Below are 7924 nucleotides of genomic sequence, written 5' to 3' on the forward strand. Positions count from 1 at the left end.
ATTTTAAAATAATGAACTTTAAAATTTGGAGTATAAAATTACAAATTATGAAATTATTACAATTTAAATCAAATTAGATTACATATCGGTCATCCAACAGTTCAATCGGTTAATCTCGGGTTTTAGTAATTTTTTTAATATGAATATTTTAAAAACCTAAATTGAATTGTCAGATCTCCGAATTAACCGGTATAATCACAATCGGGTTAAATTTAAAAACACTGATTTAAATGCAAAATATTTTAAATACACACTTTTAAAAATTACCAAAATATTTGTTAAATTATTAGTGAAATTTTTCATCGTAAAATATTCCGCGCTTCTAAAGCGCGGGTCAAAATCTAGTATCGGTTAAACTATATGTTACGTGTGTCTAGATTTACAAGGAAAAATTATATTTCTTTTATCTTTTTCTATCTTGTTTATTTCATAGAACTTATATTAGTGATAAACTTGGAGAATATTGGCTGCAGAATGGAATTAATTTAAAGTGTAGAACAATATTACAATTAAACAGCATCCATGTCGAAGATAGTATAAACATAAACAATATCGTTCATAATTTTTTGGTTAAACTACAATTTGAACATTACCAAAGTTCTCTATATGGTGCAAATTAATAAGATAACTCATTTTATTTTTCAATGGATATTGTAGAATATGTGAAATTGGATTTTGAGGGGTATTGGTTATATCTTGTAGAACTTGTAAAATAATATTGGTGTCATTGTTCACTTTTAACGGGCTTATACTGGGTCATCAAACATAAAGCCCAAAAATCTGGGATAATGAGTAGTGAATTCGTAAATTAAGCTTTTGGGTTCGAATCCCCGACATTAATGCGTCTGTTATAATCATTTTGCATATTTTATTACTAACAATGGTAAATAAGTTTAGAAAAAAATTGCTGAAGATGTAAAACTGAAAATGACTCCAAGATTAAAGAGCCAATGAGTGGTGGTGAAATTGGATTTGGATCAGATTCTTGAAAAACATTTCTATAATTAAGGGACCACAAGATAATGGCAAAAAGGCATCGTTAGTTTCGACTTTCGAGTCTTTTCCGATATATATTCTAAGTCAAAATGTCATGGGAGGTGACTCAGAAATGTAAGCATCTACATCCTGCTAAATGGAAGTATTCGATAATGGTTGTTGGTATGTAGTTATAACTTATATGGTTTCCTCTTATATGTTGAAATCGTAGAAGACTATTAGAAGTTCCAAATAGGCTATAGCTTTCAAAACATTATTTTCTTCAAAGCTCCGAATAAAGGAGAAATTGACATTTCATGTGTGATCAGAGAAAACTAAAGAAAAAAAAAACAGGCATTAGACAAAGCTTTAAATGTTTCAGTTTTCTTAATTATACCAGAGCAGATGGTCCTAGTTCTAACTTCTATCTCTACCAATGGTAGACAATTTATTTATGTTTTGGGGCAAAACTCCTCTAAGAAGTATATGAATGAAAGAAAATGCATACATTATTAATATTGTACACAAAAGATTTTTAAATTACAAGAAGTAAATAGAACTTATTTGTAGAATCTAGGTTTTTACTTGGTAAAATTAAATAAAATTAGTTTAAAGTTTTAAAAAATTAGTTTAATATTTTTCGACAAAGTAAAAGTGTTAATGTTAAGAATATTTTTTTGGCACTGATTATTGTTTTATTACAATTTATAAAAAATGTTATACCGAAAACCATATAAAGATCATTTATATGTTTTTAAATAATCATGTCAACCGGTTCATTTTAAACGGGTTTTTGGAAAATCATGTTTTTGGATTCTATTTATACAATGATGATTTTATTAATAAAATTTTCCACTTTTATCTCTGTAATTGTTTTTTTTCTGTAACAGACTATCTGTGTAATTGTTATAAATCATTTTAAGATTCAAGCCTCATATCTTTTGTAGAACCATACTGAACAATTAACCAAATCACTTAAATAAAGACTGCTTCACATGTTAAGAAGAGTTTACGAAGTAGAGTTTATAGATTCTTTAATAAACTATCTCACGCATGATTGGTAAAATATTGTACTGTAAAAGTGTAAATAGCACTTACATTCCTAGAAAAACATACGTTAGTCATCTTAAAAAAGGCAGGCGATATAAGTTAATAAACGGTAACGTTTTGACTTATCAGTTAAAAGAATTGATCCATCCATAGGGAATACAAAATTTGCCACCATCATATAGAAGATTAGTATAAAAGGAAAACGGAAGTAACATCGATAAAAATGAAAGAGGTGAATCTCCGTACGAAGTTGGCGGGAAAAGGTACAGACAGGACACATGCTACGCCTTGTCTCCGGTGAATCGGTTACAAAATGGTATTATAAGTCAACAAACTAAGACGATACGTTAAGTGTGTGAATGCATAGTTTCTTGTGCTTTGAATCTATCTAAGTATTACTCCAATTGCATTGCTTTTTTTTTTTTGACAAACAATTGCATTGCCTTGCATTTGAGGTCAAAATACTCAAATAGGTATGTGGATTAATTACGTATAAGAAAAAATGTAAAGCATTTAGGTAAATGTATCTAGGCATCTCCAATGGTTTACATCATTTTTCTTATGTAAACTCAAAATGAGTTAGTGTTTTATTCTAATGGGTCTCCTTATTTTTCTTTTCAAAATAGAATATTCTATTTTGAGTTTCCTTATTTTTCTTTACAAAAATCGAATACTCTAGTATATCCTATTGTTAATATTTACTATTAATTTTAATAGTGTTTTTTTAAAAAAAAGCTTACAAATTTTATCCAAAATAATTTCATTTTAACTATATTATATTATATACATAAATTTATTTTCCAAAAGAATAGAAAATAATTTATATAAAATTATAATTGTATTATGAAAATTCTAATAATTTTAGAAGTATAAAATACAAATATTAATTTTTAGGATACAAAAAAAATTTAAATAAATTGAATGATCGATATTTAAATAAATAAAATAACACAAGAATGAGGTGTTAATAGTGTTCTTTTAAATTTAAAAGAATACAACAGTTTGATCTGTGCACTCATGTGAATATTTTTTTTAATAAATAAATTTTTATTTAGAATAAGTTATAATACATATTTTATAATTTATCCATATTAAATAATTTTTAATAACATTTCTAAACACAACAATTTTATATTTTACATTAAGTGATTTTTTTGTTTTGTAAATTGTCAATTGTATCACTCACATTTTAAAAATATGACATGTGAATACGTACAGATGTATTTATGGATCAATATTATAATGTATAATAAAATGGTTTTAAACATTAAGTGATTTTTTTTTAAGAGATCAGGTTTTTAGAGAGCTTAGATATTTTCGAGAGAGAGAGAGAAAGTCAGATTCGCTTGGCTCCGGTGTACGGCCGCCGCGTGAGCGCGTGCCGACGCCGGAGACTGGCGTCCTTCCATTTATGATGTCCCATCTGCTTCTCTGTTGCCTCCTCTCCCAGATCGTCTTGTCTGATCTCTGGTCCAGGTCATTCGTCGTCGCTCAACTTCGGGAGTTAATCGAACTCAACGGTGGTCCTGTCGCTGGTGTAAAAGTGCGGTCGTGTGGAGGGGATGGGGTGGTGAAGCGGCCGCTTGTTTTAGTTTCATTTACGGGAGACGGAGGCTCAGCTAGCTCCGTTGACGCCGGCTCTCGCTTCTGGGAGGAGGAGGCTTCCTCAGCTCCTCTTTCGCCGGCTTTTGTTCTCGGGGCGCCAAAGCTTACATAGCTCGACGTCACCGGCTCTCGGTGTTGTAGTTCCGACGTGGGCTCGGGTTTGGGATCTGATATTGGATCCATTTTTTTCTAGGGTTACGGTTGTTACCGATGGTAGATTGGGGTAGTTCGTGGTACTTGGTTTCTGTGATTGCGGCTAAAGCTCAGATCGATCGGGTCTCGATATGTTCGAGGCATATCTCCGTGGTGAGAAGAAAGCGCAGTAGTGAAGAGGTAGTTTCGGTGGAGGCTCGATGTTTTACGAGCTCCGGCGAGTCGAGAGAGGTGCTCCGACTAAGTTACGATGCGGCGGCGGTCAGGCTGAGGCGAAAGTGTCACGTGCAGATTCAATCGGTGGTCCTGATGAGATATTGGTATGTCCGATGGAAGATCTCGAGGGAGGACCATCGTTGTTGCGCCCGTGCGCTCGCCTCCGTTTCCAATCTATTCAGTTTTCCGGCGACGCCGCTGCAGGAAGGCGGAAGAGCTAGTGACCGACATGGTCTAGGGTTTCCGCGATTTGATGGGCTTGGAGTAGGTTCCAGCCTAATTTACTGTGTTTTTTTGTGGTTCTTGGTTTGGGTCTTGGGTCTCTCTGTGTGGTTTGACCGTGGGCCTTTGTAAGGATATTGGGCTTTGTCTTTTCTATTTATATAAATCAATTGACGGAAAAAAAAATATTAAGTGATTTTTTTTGTTTTGTAAATTGTCGGTTGTATCACTCACATTTTAAAAATATGACATGTGAATACGTACAGATGTATTTATGGATCAATATTATAATGTATAATAAATGGTTTTAAATATTATTTAAAAGAGTATTTGCATCCCATAGTTTAATATTATTCCATAATTAGCTATATGCCTAAAAACATTGTTATTCACTATTTTGACAAATGCAATTTGTAGTGTGACATGTACGCTGTGCGTCCTCTAGTTTCACTTGGGTATTTTCCTAATTTCACACTTTTTTTGGTTTTCTAACAAATTCTCTATTTAAAATATGGTGATATATATTTTATACTCTTCAACATTTATCATACTGAAAATTTACATTTGGCTATTATTTGAATGAAAATATATGTAAAGTAATATATCTATATATTAATTTATATTTTATTCATATATTATATGAATGATTCTTTTGATGTTACTAATAAATAATTAATATAAAACTATATAGCTTAAATATTGTGTTCTAAATTTAGTAAATGGATACCTAGATTTTGGTAGCTTTATAATTGTTTTGTCATGTTTATTAATTAGTTATTATAATATAACATTAATATATCTAAATAGATTTTTGTCATGGTTTTAGGTTATTTATCTGATCAATCATTAATTATTTTTCATGTTTATTAATTAGTTATTTCAAGTTTGTATTTAACATTAATAGTTTGAAAATCAATTTATGTGTGTTTTATGGTTGTTTAATTTGGAAAAAAATAAATGTGAAAAGTTAGGATTAAATAGTTTATCAGTGATATTAAATTGTAATTAAGTAGTTATTTTAATTTATGATCTATTTAGGGAATGATTTATTAAATTAGGAAAAGACAAAGAATGTTTAAGATTAGGTTTATTGATTATTTTAGTGTCATTGACTTGTTAATAAACGGTAGTTTTAGGATAATTTCTTATTTGCATTTCGATTTTAATAAGATATAGATTATTCATGAATTTATTTTTTCTTTAAAATTGATGCATCACTAAAAATGTTTCCCTTAATTTTTTTGTTTTCTTGAAAATAAAGTACTATTGTGATGATTTTAGAGTTGCTATTTAAAATACTTCATCTGTTTTATTATAAGTGTTATCCTACCAATTTTTTCTTGTTTTAAAATAAGTGACATTATACATTTCCAATAAAATTTTAATACATAATCTTTTTATTATCCTTTCAACTAACTAATAAATAATTATTAAATGTTTTTATTTAAATAACTATGTATCAAATAAAAATACATTGGTATATTATATTAATTTTTTAATCTGTGTGAAATGTGTCTAAATGACATTTATTATAAAACAGAAAGAGTAAGAAAATATATTGGTAGAAGTATATGTTAATTAAGAAAATAATGGAAACACTTGAAAATGGATTTGCTACATCTGGTAAATGGGAGGACTTCACAAAAAAATATAGAGCTTCTCCAACAATAAATTGTAATGGGTATCTGATAATTTTAGAAAAATTGCAAATTAGGAGAGAAGGTAATCATAGGTTCTTAAATTGAAGTTTTCACTTGGCAAACATATACTTCCTCTGTATCTTTTCAAGTGGTTTTAAGGTTTTTTACTAAGATTAAAAATAAAAAATTTAATGTAATTTATTTTGGTTAGATAAAATAGCATTAAATAAAACTAATTCAACCAATAAAAAAGATATAGTATTTTGTAACTGATCACAAATTTTAAGGAAAAATTGGAGAAATACATTTACATAGGATTATAATTTGAAAACTGCACCATTGTTTAAGTTTTTGGAAAATACACTTATGTGTATATAAATTTACCAAAATGTCCAATCTTAATATTTTTAATTTCTAATTTATTTTATATTTAAAGTAATGGTTTAAAAAATATATGTTTTAATAAAAATCTTTAGAATATCTACAATATATCTTTAACATATATTTTAAATTTTTTATTGTTTGGAAAAAATTAAAAATAGTCTCAAAACTATATCTTTTCTCCTTCTCCGTATCTTCTGTTTCTGATTTTTCTTTTATTTCTTTAGTTCTACGGCTTATTTTTCTTATCACACTAGGAAGCTTGTTGATTCATGAATCAAAATTCAATTTCTAATTATTCTTCTATTTTGTTATGATATTAGTTCTGTCTTTTTTTTTTCTTTTAGAAAAGTCATGTTGCATATAGCTGGTAAATAATGACTTAGAAAAAGAATAAATAATTTGTAGAGAATGCAGAGAAAAAGAGAAGGTAAACAAAAGCGAATTGTTTATATAAGGTCAGGAAAATAAAATAAAATCTATAAACTTCATGATAAAGTCAAAACAAATCATAATTTGTTTATTTTATTATATTCTTGTGATTACAAAAAAAATCTTGTTATTGTAAAAATTAAAATGGTAAAATAACATATTTATCTCAACAAACAAATTTATTTTAAAATAAATAATTATAATAATATTATTCTACTAATTTCGAATTTATTTCTTAATTACTAAAATACTAATTTGCGTAAAAACAATTCAAATTTAATAAATTATAGTTTAAAAAAATAGAAGGTGTAATTTTTAAATTTCAAACTATTAATAGAGTAATTTACAAATTATCCCCAAATTTTAAGTAACATTAAACTTTATATAGAATAGCGAGAATATCACTTATATTAAAACAGAATAAAAATCTTTAAATACCACTTATATTATACAGAGGGAGTAATTAGTTTAGCTGTCTAATTTCCTTTAAATTTTATTTACTTATTTACAATATATTAAAATAATGATATTTTGTTGTTAAAAACTCTCTTTTAAAAACTCTATTTTAAAAAAATCACTTCAAATTTGAATAATATAATAGCCATTTATCGAACAAAAAACCATGCGTTAATTTTGGTAATGCACTAATGCACTGGTCTATTAATGAGGGCCTCATTAATGACAGGAGATTTCAAATGAGTACCTGTAATTAAATATTTTAGTTATTGAGTGTAGCAAATATGATCTGGCGAATCTTCCCAAATAGTTATTTTCTTGCATTTTCCCACTAACGCGATATGATTTCATATTGAGAATTTTATCAATTAATTAAGATGTATCCTTTAATAGTCATACACACAAAATGTTTTCTCAATTTTAAAAGGATGTATGTTTTACCGTTTACGATATATTATAAACATCTTCAAATTTTGATAATTAATAAACCTGTTATTTTTGTGATTAAATATTTTCTAAAAGTTTTAATCAATCAAAATTTACTTAAACATAATTATTTTTTCTGAAATTTACAATTTACTATTATCATCTAACAAAAACATTAAAAATATAATATTATATCATTTTTAATAATTTGTATTTTAAATATGGGTTATTTTAAAACAGGTAGAGTAATTGATACTAGTTTAAAATTGTACTTGGTCTCGCGGTTGCGAAATTTTACAGTATTAGAAAACGTTATTAATTTGAGTTTTCTTTTAAACTTTTTGCATGTTTTTTTCTTTAAAAAGATG

This window comes from Raphanus sativus, chromosome 1, assembly GCF_000801105.2.
Source record: "Raphanus sativus cultivar WK10039 chromosome 1, ASM80110v3, whole genome shotgun sequence".
NCBI lineage: Eukaryota > Viridiplantae > Streptophyta > Magnoliopsida > Brassicales > Brassicaceae > Raphanus > Raphanus sativus.